Below are 11,621 nucleotides of genomic sequence, written 5' to 3'. Positions count from 1 at the left end.
TTCACCAAAAATGCTGCCAGAGAAACAAAAATCAGCAGTAAGACACTGGGAAATGATTAATAATGAATTGAAAAAAATGTTCAAAACTACCTCCCCCCGAAAAAACCCAGAGTCCTTTTTGTTGTGAATAACCCAGACTGCAATGCCCAGGTGTCAGAAAAGGTTATTTATGTACACAACGTAAATGGAAAGTGAGCGAGGTCCCAACTAAAGAGGATTGGCAACTTAAGTTGACAGAATACGTACAACTTGCAGATTTAACATACAGAATAAGAGAAGCAAGAAAAGCATGTGTTTAAAGAAGACTGGATAACATTTATTGAATATATGGAAAATAATTGTATACAGATGGAAACGCTGGCAGCATTAAGATAAATTCAACAGAGTAAAGAATTTTTGATGGATGCAAAAGTGGAAAACTGAACTGAATGGTTATACATGTATTAAAATATGCAGGGATGTATGACACGATGGCTAGCCCTTACTTGTTTGTTCTTAGCTACCAGCAACAGCAACTTGCAAAGTCTTCTGGGAAATCCAAGCAGGCTTTGCACCTGAAGCCCTATCCTTTTAGGAGTGCTGACTTGGGTCTCAAAGCTGACCTACCCACGAATCCCTTCAGGCAACTTGACCTTGGATTGCTTTTCTTGGAGTTCCTGGGATATCCTGCTGTAAAAATGGCTAGCTTTGGGTGGAAACTGCAGTATATATGGATGTTTTGGGTGCTGTCCCTGGAACAAACTCTTGCTCTGAGGCTAATTCTTGCCAGCATGCCTTGGAAAGAGGACTCCCTTGGCAGGCCAGATAATTGTCCACAAATGTAAGCAGTTTTGAAACACATCTATATAGCATACTGAGAGTAAAGTTGAAAAACCCCAGTCCTGAGAACCAACGTACCAAAGTCAAGCTCTTTGTGGCTTCTGATGTAAGAGATAGGAACACGCATTCTTTTCTGAAAATGTGACTAAGGTCCATCTGGTTCAGTTTTCATGTGTTCTGAAGCAAACGTCACAAGTAAAGGAGTGGGTAGTTTCATACCCTCCAACACGCCGCGACAAAACGCCCAGACGCCATCTTCCGAGGGTCGCACTCCCGCACGAGTCACGTGGCCCACGCGAGATTGCGGCCCTGCGGAAAAGTGCTTTTGGTGCGTTTTGGGGCACTTTGCTAAATCTCTGCCCCGAAAAAGGGTTGTTGTTTTTCAGGGCGAAATCACAGCGTGAAATTGTGTGAGATTGCAGCACCCCAAGTGGCTGTCATGCTGTCACAGGAAATAATGGGGTTTCTTACCGGGACAGCTGAGGGGTGCATCTGTACCTATTTGAGATATTGGAGGAAGGAGCCTTAACAACATACTGTAAGACAAGCCTGCTGGATCAGGCCAAAGGCCCATCTAGTCTCACATCCTGTTTTCACCGTGGCTGTGGGAAACCTGCAAACAGGACTTGAGTGCCTTAGCAATCTCTACACTTGCGATCCCTTGTAACTGGTAAAGGGACCCTGGACCATAAGGTCCAGTTGCAGACGACTCTGGGGCAGCGGCGCTCATCTCACTCTATAGGCCGAGGGAGCCGGTGTACAGCTTCCGGGTCATTTGGCCAGCATGACTAAGCAGCTTCTGGCGAACCAGAGCAGCGTACGGAAATGCCGTTTACCTTCCCGCTGGAGCGGTACCTATTTATCTACTTGCACTTTGATGTGCTTTCGAACTGCTAGGTTGGCAGGAGCAGGGACTGAGCAACAGGAGCTCACCCCGTCACGGGGATTTGAACCGCTGACCTTCTGATCGGCAAACCCTAGGCTCAGTGGTTTAGACCACAGCGCCAGCCTGTAACTGGTATACAGGGGCCATAAATCCTTGGATAGTGGAGGCAGAACATCTCCACTGTCCCTGTCACACAGAATGAGTTTCCTGCTGCACAGCTGTACATCCAGGGAGTCTAGATAAACATGCACGGGTCATGCCACAGAGGCTGGGAAGATTTAGGGTTAGGGAAGGGGTCTACTTTGTTTTTGACCAGGACCACTACAGCCAAGTGCTGAGCAAAATGGTTCAGCTGGGTGGATGAAAGTTAAGAGTTAAGGCCTCTGAGATCAACTTCTTATATTCCCCTTTGAAAGGAAACGATGGCGAATCTAGGCCTGAAAGTTTTCCGTCCCACCCACCCCCCCATCAATTTCACATCCTTACATATGTTACAAACATCTAAAATATGCCTCTTGATCACCAAAGGCTTAATTTATTAAAATATTTGTATGGGAAGAAAATCATAAGTACAAGTCGTTTTTATTTAAAAAATAACCCAGTGTGACCCAGTGTGGGACAGACAAATTGTTCTACTGTTTAATACCCTCTGAACTTCAGGATGATGTGATTCATAATTTAGGCATCTTGGCCACAATCCAGTGCAAATAAGCCTCATGAAGCGTAATGTCAGGGATGCCAGTGAATGAACGAAGCACCGCCAGTGCGGTGTAGTGGTTAAGAGCGGTAGACTCGTAATCTGGGGAACCGGGTTCGATTCCTCGCTTCTCCACATGCAGCTGCTGGGTGACCTTGGGCTAGTCACACTTCTCTGAAGTCTCTCAGCCCCACTCACCTCACAGAGTGTTTGTTGTGGGGGAGGAAGGGGAAGGAGAATGTTAGCCGCTTTGAGACTCCTTCGGGTAGTGAAAAGCGGGATATCAAATCCAAACTCTTCTTCTTCTTCTTCTTCACCCTGAGGCTCCTAGAAGCTGTCAGGATGCAACAGCCGCCACACCTCGGGAACGGCTTCAACTGGCCAGCTAAACCAAGTGAGGTTAGTTGATGGGTCACAAACCCTCGGTGAGTTAGGGACCAGCCCTGCATGCAAAGACAGGCTCCAGTGGATTGAGCAGACGAGATCAATAGTGGATCCAATGGTGAAGAAGGCAGTTTCTGCACATGTTGTAGAGCAGGGGTCAGCAAACTTTTTCAGCAGGGCACCAGTCCAACTGTCCCTCAGACCTTGTGGGGGGCCGGACTATATTTTGGAGGTGGGGGGAAATGAACGAATTCCTATGCCCCACAAATAACCCAGATATGCATTTTAAATAAAAGGACACATTCTACTCATGTAAAAGCACGCTGATTCCCGGACTGTCCGTGGGCTGGATTTAGAAGGCGATTGGGCCGGATCCGGCCCCCGGGCCTTAGTTTTCCTACCCACGTTGTAGAGGGAAGTGATGGGAAGATGGGGTCGTTAACCTGGGAAGGTAGCCAGCCCATTTCAGAGAAGGGAAATTCTAGTCCTACACTGTGGGGATAGCCAGCAGATGGGACGACCAGTAATTCCCGGAGTTCCTGCTCCCACTGGCCGTGAAAGGGTCCACTGGCTATGATCTGAAGGTAGTTGTCGTGAGTTCTGGAGGTTTCTGAAGGTTTCCGAAAGTTAGTTGTCGTGAGTTCTGAAGGTTCCGGAGATTCCGGAGGTTTCCGGATAGGAAAGATAGGCGAAGCTAAGTAGTGGCCAAAACTTAGAAGGCCAAATAAATGTTTTTGAAATAAAAGAAATAAAGACTAAGAGACTGCAGTCAATGGGGAAGAAGCTCTTAACTGCTCTGTGCGGCTTGGTTTCTCTTTTGGTTTCTCTCTGGCTTGTCTCGCACTGATGTTCTCTCTGGCTTGTCTCGCGCGTTCTCCACACACGCTACAGAGAGCAGAGGCTATTTATTAGGAAGTTAAACATCGTCACAACATTAACAAGAACCAATCACAACGTTGTCTCTAAGCTAGTTTCTGGGCGGGAAACTTTCAACTGACCATTACATTGGCTAAATTGGCGCGCTTTGCCCTCAGCGCGGAGGGATCCATGCAGCAAACCTCTGCTGGATCCTTTGCCTTCCTCGCGATGCGTGGAAGGTTACCTTAAATAAAACATAAAGCAAACAGGTGCAGGAGCACCTTAAAACGTATTCCCACACTACACCTCCACCGCCTTGCGGGATATCTTCGGGAAAAGAAAAGACTAAGAAATAAACCATGTAGAAATCTGGGGTGAAGTTCCTAAGGCGGTTGGATTTCACCTTGTACGCCTCCTTCTGGCAACTCCTGCAGCCAAGCTGGTGCCAAACATCTTGCTCTGCTTTCCTTTGAACCACATCAGCGAGGCTGAGAGGGGGGGGGGTCTTGTCATCTGGGCAGCCCAGGACCTCCATAAACACTGCCCAGACTTGTTCCCCCGGGGAGGTCACTTCAGTGTTGCCAATGCAGCAAAAACAACGTGGATGGCAGCATTTACGAGTCACTGGTCTAGACCTCCTTACTTGTAGGGTTCGCATGGTGGAATATGGGAAGAACTAAGGCTTGATAGACCCTTCCTCCCAATGTGAGGGTGAGCGACCTAGCTACTGTAAGTCTGGCAGGACAGCTTACTCTATGGTCTTAACCCCTTCATTAACTAGATTTAAGCATGTTGGTTGTATGAGGTTGCTTATCCCAGAGGTTTTCCAGTTTTCCAGTCTTAGATCGTGTCTTTCGCATTTCTGCAGGAGTTTGTGGTTTTTCTTTAAAAAGAGAAAAGAGTTCATGTCGGTGTGCTTGCACTGTGCTGATCTCACTGTCACCTGGCCCTTCCCAGTATGCTCCTGTTTATCCCCACTTTTCAGAACTTTGCTACCAAAATTGTTCAGTTCTGTTAGGTTTTAGAGCAGGGGTGACACACACAACAGCTCCCACCTGCCTGGATAGGCATGCCACTTCTCCTTTCTTCAATCTCCAATTCAAAATTCCTCTTTCTGGGAAGTATTTGGCTTAGCTCCTTAGTCTCCCCCATCGCCAATGGTGTCTAAAACTGGGGTTGATGAGTTGGTGTTGCAGTCCAACAAAACCAGGAGTTCTGGAGATTCCTCACCCCTGATCTAAATTTAAACTGCAAGCAATTTTTTTGCTTTTATTTTTCCAGAAAACGCCATGGAGATTAATTGCACTGTTGTGACAATGATGATTAATTACAGTAATTTGCATAATAATTATTGGGTCTTCCAAGGTTCCTGGTCATATCAGCAACAGTGGAGCCAGATTTAGCACTGTCTACTGCCAGCTTTTGAGTGGTTTGGAGCCAGGTCACGAGGTTAGACTATATGCTCAGTCTTCATTGAGCTTTAATTCTGAATTGTTTGTGGGGTTGTTACAGTACTAGAGCACTCATTCTGATTTGCTTACGAGGTACTTATACACCTTCTCATTCATAGGGTTGGAAGGGACCCCAAGAGTCACCCCTGGCAATGCAGGAATCCCAACTAAAGTGCATGACAGATGGCCATCCAACCTCTGCCTAAAAACTTCCAAGATTGCCAGGGGTTGGACTAGATTACTCTTGGAGTCCCTTCCAACCCAACGATTCTATGATTCTATGAATCATTATTTAATAAAATAATATAAAATAATAATAATTGTTGTTGTTGTTGTTGTTGTTGTTGTTGTTGTTGTTCTATTTATACCCTGCCCACATGACTGGGTTGCTCCAGCCAATCTGGCCGTCTTCCAATATACCTATATAAAAACCTAATAAATCACTAAACATTTTAAAACTTCCCTATACAGAGCTGCCTTCAGATGGCTCGGGGGTTGGATGACTCCATACCCTCCAACATTTCTCTGATGAAAATTGAGACACCCTAAGGAAAAGTGGAATCAAATCCAGGATCAAATCAGAAAACTGGGATGGCTTCTATAAATCTGGAAATGTCTCTGGGAAATAAGGACACTTGAAGGGTCTGCTAGAGGCAACCCTGATGTTCAGTTCCTGCCTTTGTATTGAAATTTTGCCAAGCAATTAAACTTGTGTGAGAGTTCATGTGGCTCAAGGCTGACCGGGTGTGTGTATGCTCACTCAAGGTATCTTTAATCAGAATCTGATTTATTGTGGCAAAATGGGGGAGAGGAAAATGAAAATGGGATTCCAAATCAAGTACAACTTATTCCATGGCACGTTTTATGGAGCTTGTGGGAAGCCCTGTGGTCTCGGTGTGGATTAAATTATCAAACGCAGCCATAGCCAAGAAATGCAATGCAGTCTCTCTCGTGTTCCCAAGGAGATTTTATAATAGTCGTATCGGTTGCTAATGTGGGACATGGGGATCAGAAAGAAAAACACCAGGGGAAGCCAGCGTTGGTGAGCTGCTGAACTTGTTCCCATTTCCTCTCGCAAGGAGGACAGCCCAGCCGCCTGCTCATGGGAAACGCAAGGAGAGAAGTTTCTGACCCCAAATGATTCATGCGAGTGATCGTTCTCCTGATCCACAGGCACCTCTGACCTGGGACGAAAAGGGATGGTAACGCTCACCACTTTCCCATATCCAACAGGGATGATGAACCAGAAAAAGAACCGCTGCCTCCATGGCAGAGAATAGTCATCATGGCTCGTAGCCTACAGACATGTAACACACGCCTCCTTAAATGCCTGTTCCTGTCACAATATACAGGTATGTGGTGGTCTTTAGAGTGCCCCTGGTCTCCTTGTTGCTGTTCCTTCTAGAGATTAAGGGAAGGATTTCGGTTGATGGGAGTTTGAAGAGTTTGGATTTGATATCCCACTTTATCACTACCCGAAGGAATCATAGAATCATAGAGTTGGAAGAGACCACCAGGGCCATCCAGTCCAACCCCCTGCCAAGCAGGAAACACCGCCAAAGCATTCCTGACAGATGGCTGAAGGAGTCTCAAAGTGGATAACAATCTCCTTTCCCTTCTTCCCCCACAACAAACACTCTGTGAGGTGAGTGGGGTTGAGAGACTTCAGAGAAGTGTGACTAGCCCAAGGTCACCCAGCAGCTGCATATGGAGGAGCGGAGACGCGAGCCCGGTTCACCAGATTACGAGTCTACCACTCTCAACCACTACACTACACTGGCTCCCTAGTCCAAACAACTGGAGGGTACAAGGTCGAGGAAGGGTTTTTGATATAGAAATGGATTCAGCTTCCAGGGGCTAGAAGAAATCGATGTGCCATACAACACACACAAACACATCTCTAATAGATTCTGTGCCTTTGTGCTGGATTCTAATGTTGCAAGCCATTTGGGGAGCCAGCCAATTACTGCTGAAAAGTGTGTTTCATTCCTACAGCAAACCATCAAGCAGAGCTCATTCGAAGGCTGAGTGCCTTTCTAATGGGGAGTGGGAGAAGTTGGCAGAACGACACTTTGCACAATATCGCAGGGCGAACATGTCAATGTGTGATGAGCTCCCATACACAAATGCACATAAAAAACGCCTCCCCCACCCACAGCGTCTAGACAAACTCAACTACGGCAACACTTTCCTTTTGTGATGTGTGACTAATGCAGGTCTCGGAGGCTATTTGAGCAATGAGAGGCACAAACATTCACTGATTAGGAAGGAGAGAGTAGCCAAGCATCGTTCAAAATAAGCCGTTTTAAATCTATCAGGCTCTTTTAAAAATAAATGTAGCCATTTTACTGTTTCCCAACTTAGCCATCCTATGAACACAGGTGGCTGTTCTATAATGAGTCAGGCCATTGGTCCAGCTAGACAGGCTAAATCCCGGGGGGGGGGGGGTGTTAGGGGGGGGAGATGTGTCTCACCCAGCCCCTGCTTATTAGCATTTTTTTCCCCTGGCTTCCCAGGACATTTGATGAGGATCTCATCAATTCCTTTATCCAAGTCATTTATAATACAGTGGGACCTTGGTTCCCAAACGGCTTAGTTGTCGAACAGATCAGCTCCCCAACGCCGCAAACCCGAAAGTAAGTGTTCCAGTTTGCGAACGTTTTTTGGAAGCCAAATGTCTGGCATGGCTTCCGCTGCTTCTGATTGAGTGCAGGAAGCTTCTGCAGCCAATCAGAAGCCGCGACTTGGTTTCTGAACGGTTTCGGGAGTCGAATGGACTCCCAGAACGGCTTAAGTTCGAGAACCAAGGTACCACCGTATGTTGAACAACAATGGACCCAGGACAGAACCCTGCGGCACCCCACTTGTCACTTTTTTCCAGGATGAGGAGGAATCATTAATGGGCTCTCTTTGGGTTTTGTCAGTCAACCAGCTACAAATCCACCAAACATTTACCTCATCCGGCCCACATTTTACCATCTTGTCTGCAAGAATATCATGGGGGACTTCGTCAGAAGCCTTACTGAAATCAAGGTACACTACATCTCTCGAAGGCTATTTTATGCAACCATGCCGTTGAAGCTTAAAAATATATATATTATTGAGTCATTTGATTGATAGATTGCATTTATATCCCACCTTTTTCTTCAAGTTGCTCAAGATGGTGTACATGGTTCTCCTCCTCCCCACAATATCCTCACAACAACCCTGTGAGGTAAGGGGCAATGACTGGCCCAAGGCCACCCAGTGAACTTCATGTCCAAATGGGGATTCAAATTCTCATCTCTCAGGTCCCAGTCCGACACTCTAACCACTATACCACAATGCCTCTCTTTTAGGGTTCAGATGAAACAGGGCCCTGTCCTGGTGTATGTACGTCATCTGACGTATAAACTTCTATAAATAAATCCATCTACAGAAGAGATTATTTGAAACAATTGTATCATTTGAACTATTATTTTACTTCTCTGGCCTGAGTTCTTGCCCTTCTACCATTTTCGTGTGAGCTTCAATCAAGAACTCCAACTTATTTAGTTATTTATCTTGGCCAAATGGTCAGACACTTTCTCTTTTAGGGTTGCCAATCATCCGGAATTTCCCGGACATACCCGGAATACTCTTGTCGGAAGCAGTGTCCGGGTGAAAACTGGCAAAATTTCCATGGAAACCCTATCTCTTTTAATGATTATCTGTATTGCTTTTTAAGGCTTCAGTGTTGTTGTACACCAGCCTGATGTTTTGTGAGAAAGCGGTGTGTAAGTACTTTAAATACACGAAGGAATATGATTTAATTGTTTCTCCTTTTTTGGCAATGCTTTCCATCTCTCTCTTTCCAGCAATGTGTAAGTGGCCCCCCCTACATTGTAAAGTTATCTTGCCCTCAAAAATTTGATAGTAGACCCAAGTCCTGAGGGCTGGCTGAGGGTAAGACGATAAACACTCCAGGGCCTCACATACTTTCCAAATGGCTTTGATAAAATATGCATTTTGCCCAAAGTGGTTTTCTTGAGAAGGCCTCTTAGAAAAAAAACAAAAACAAAAAAAACTTGGGAGTTCTTCTGGTAAAAAAAGCCCCCTACTGCCACCACAACCAAGTGCTGAAAAATCACGAGGCAAACTAAAATCTATACCCAGAGAAATTCCTTTTGCTTTCCACAGGTTCTGGGAAACCTTTTTTTTTATAAGAGGAAATAAAGGAATTGCTGAGGCAGCATTTGATTGTGTCACCTCAGAGAGTGGGCAAAGGATTTCTTTTCTCTCTGTGTTTATTTCAGACTATCAAGACTTAGCCATCTCCTGAGGAAACAGCATTTGAAAACCAAGCCCTTTCTTTTCGTCAACATTTTTTTAATTATTATCTCCACATGAATCTCTGATGCATCACGCAGAGAGTACTGTATGTGGGATACAGTTACTTTTTTCCCCCTTCAAAAAAATAATAATCTCTTTTTTGTTTCTCTCACTCATGTTAGCAGCCTCGGTATTTCGCACAATGGGTGAAAAGAAACCTGCCATTTCAGGAAGAGAGCGAGCAAGCTGCTTGTGTTTCTCTGTCCATTTGCCAAAGGGTCAAAGATTATCCCCTAATAAAAGGAGAGAGTTCACCCTCTCCCTTGAACCAAGATGAGCTTGCAGTGATGGAGCATTTGGTATTACCACAGATTTTATGACGGGATGTTCGTTGACTACCACCACCTACACAGAAATTCCCTGGTCAACTTCCCAGCTCCTTCTGTTATGACTCAGCAAGGACTTATAACTTGCAGAATGGTTCACACGGGATTAAAAATGCACACAGGGTGGGTGTCACACCACAAAGGGTGGGGGAGAAATCCGATTTGAATCATCTACCTCATCCACTCTCCTTGAAAATACGAGAACATGAAACACAGCCATCTTGGAAATGCAGTTATCCTGCCAAGCGGTCTGTACAAAAATGCACATACTAGTGTGCATAAAAACACATATTGATGCACGCCACCCCAATCTCTGAGCGGTGCAAGATTCCAGACACTTAACGCAGGGCTCTGTTTCTTTGGAATGAGGGACAGCGGAGACCGTGGTGTCTTTAGGATATATGGTTAATGTGTGTAAACCTGAGCCTGCAATGGAGGGGTTCACAGCATTAGCACCCCAAAGAGGATCTTGCATCTCCCATTGCCACAGCGTAGGATTCCAACAGAAATCAGGCATGGCTCTGTCTCCCTGGCTTCCCAGCGTGATGCTTTGCTTTCAGCTTCTAGCTTCTCTGGCTCACATAATTTACGTATAAGCTAAACTAGCTATAGTTTAGGGCCCCACTCTCTTGGGGCCCCCAAAAAAGTTTAAAGGGGAAAAAACTGTAAGAACAATTGCAGTCATTAACAGTCGTCAACAGGTTTTCCACACCTATCAGCCAATCACCCATTCCCACCACCCTTCTGAGTAATACACCTCCCCACTCTCTCACTATATATGCACATGAAAGCTGATACCAAGAACAAACTTAGTTGTTCTCTAAGGTCCTACTGGAATGATTTTTTTTATAATGTTTTTTCATGTACAGTATTCCTTAACACACACCCCTATCAATTTTTGATCAGATTGACCCCTCACTACTGCTGTAAGTCTTGCTAGCTCTATGTATTCGCATAATTTTATTTGCCATTCCCTTATTGAGGGAGTTTCCTCTCCCTTCCAATTTTTTGCTATACTCATCTGGCCGCAGCAGTTGCATATAAAAAAAAACTTTTTTCCTGGTGGCAGGGATGTCCGTCGATGGTGATATAATTATCATCATTATATACAGTTGTACCTCAGAAGTCAAACGGAATCTGTTCTGGAAGTTCATTGAACTTCCGAAACATTTGGAAACCAAGGAAGCTCCTGCAGCCAATCGGAAGCCACAGAAGCCCCGTCAGATGTTCGGCTTCCAAAAGAACATCTGAAAACCAGAACACTCACTTCCGGTTTTTGATCGTTTGGGAACCAGAACGTTTGACTCCCAAGGCGTTCAGGAGCCGAGGTACGACTGTACTTATTGATAGGCCGTCTTTCCCCCTAACAGGGACTCAGGGTGGCTTATAGATGAGAATAGCTAAAAACATAGGTGGAGAAAACAATAATTAAAAAAACAAAATAAAACATTTCTAGAATTAAAACTATGTATAGATCATAGAATCATAGAGTTGGAAGAGACCACAAGGGTCATCCAGTCCAACCCCCTGCCAAGCAGGAAACACCATCAAAGCATTCCTGACAGATGGCTGTCAAGCCTCCGCTTAAAGACCTCCAAAGAAGGAGACTCCACCACACTCTTTGGCAGCAAATTCCAATGTCAAACAGCTCTCACTGTCAGGAAGTTCTTCCTAATGTTTAGGTGGAATCTTCTTTCTTGTAGTTTGAATCCATTGCCCTGTGTCCGCTTCTCTGGAGCAGCAGAAAACCACCTTTCTCCCTCCTCTATATGACATCCTTTTATATATTTGAACATGGGTATCATATCACCCCTTAACCTTCTCTTCTCCAGGCTAAACATACCCAGCTC

Source organism: Lacerta agilis, chromosome 4 (genome assembly GCF_009819535.1).
Source record: "Lacerta agilis isolate rLacAgi1 chromosome 4, rLacAgi1.pri, whole genome shotgun sequence".
NCBI classification, from domain to species: domain Eukaryota; kingdom Metazoa; phylum Chordata; class Lepidosauria; order Squamata; family Lacertidae; genus Lacerta; species Lacerta agilis.
Note: the sequence above shows the minus strand (reverse complement) of the source record.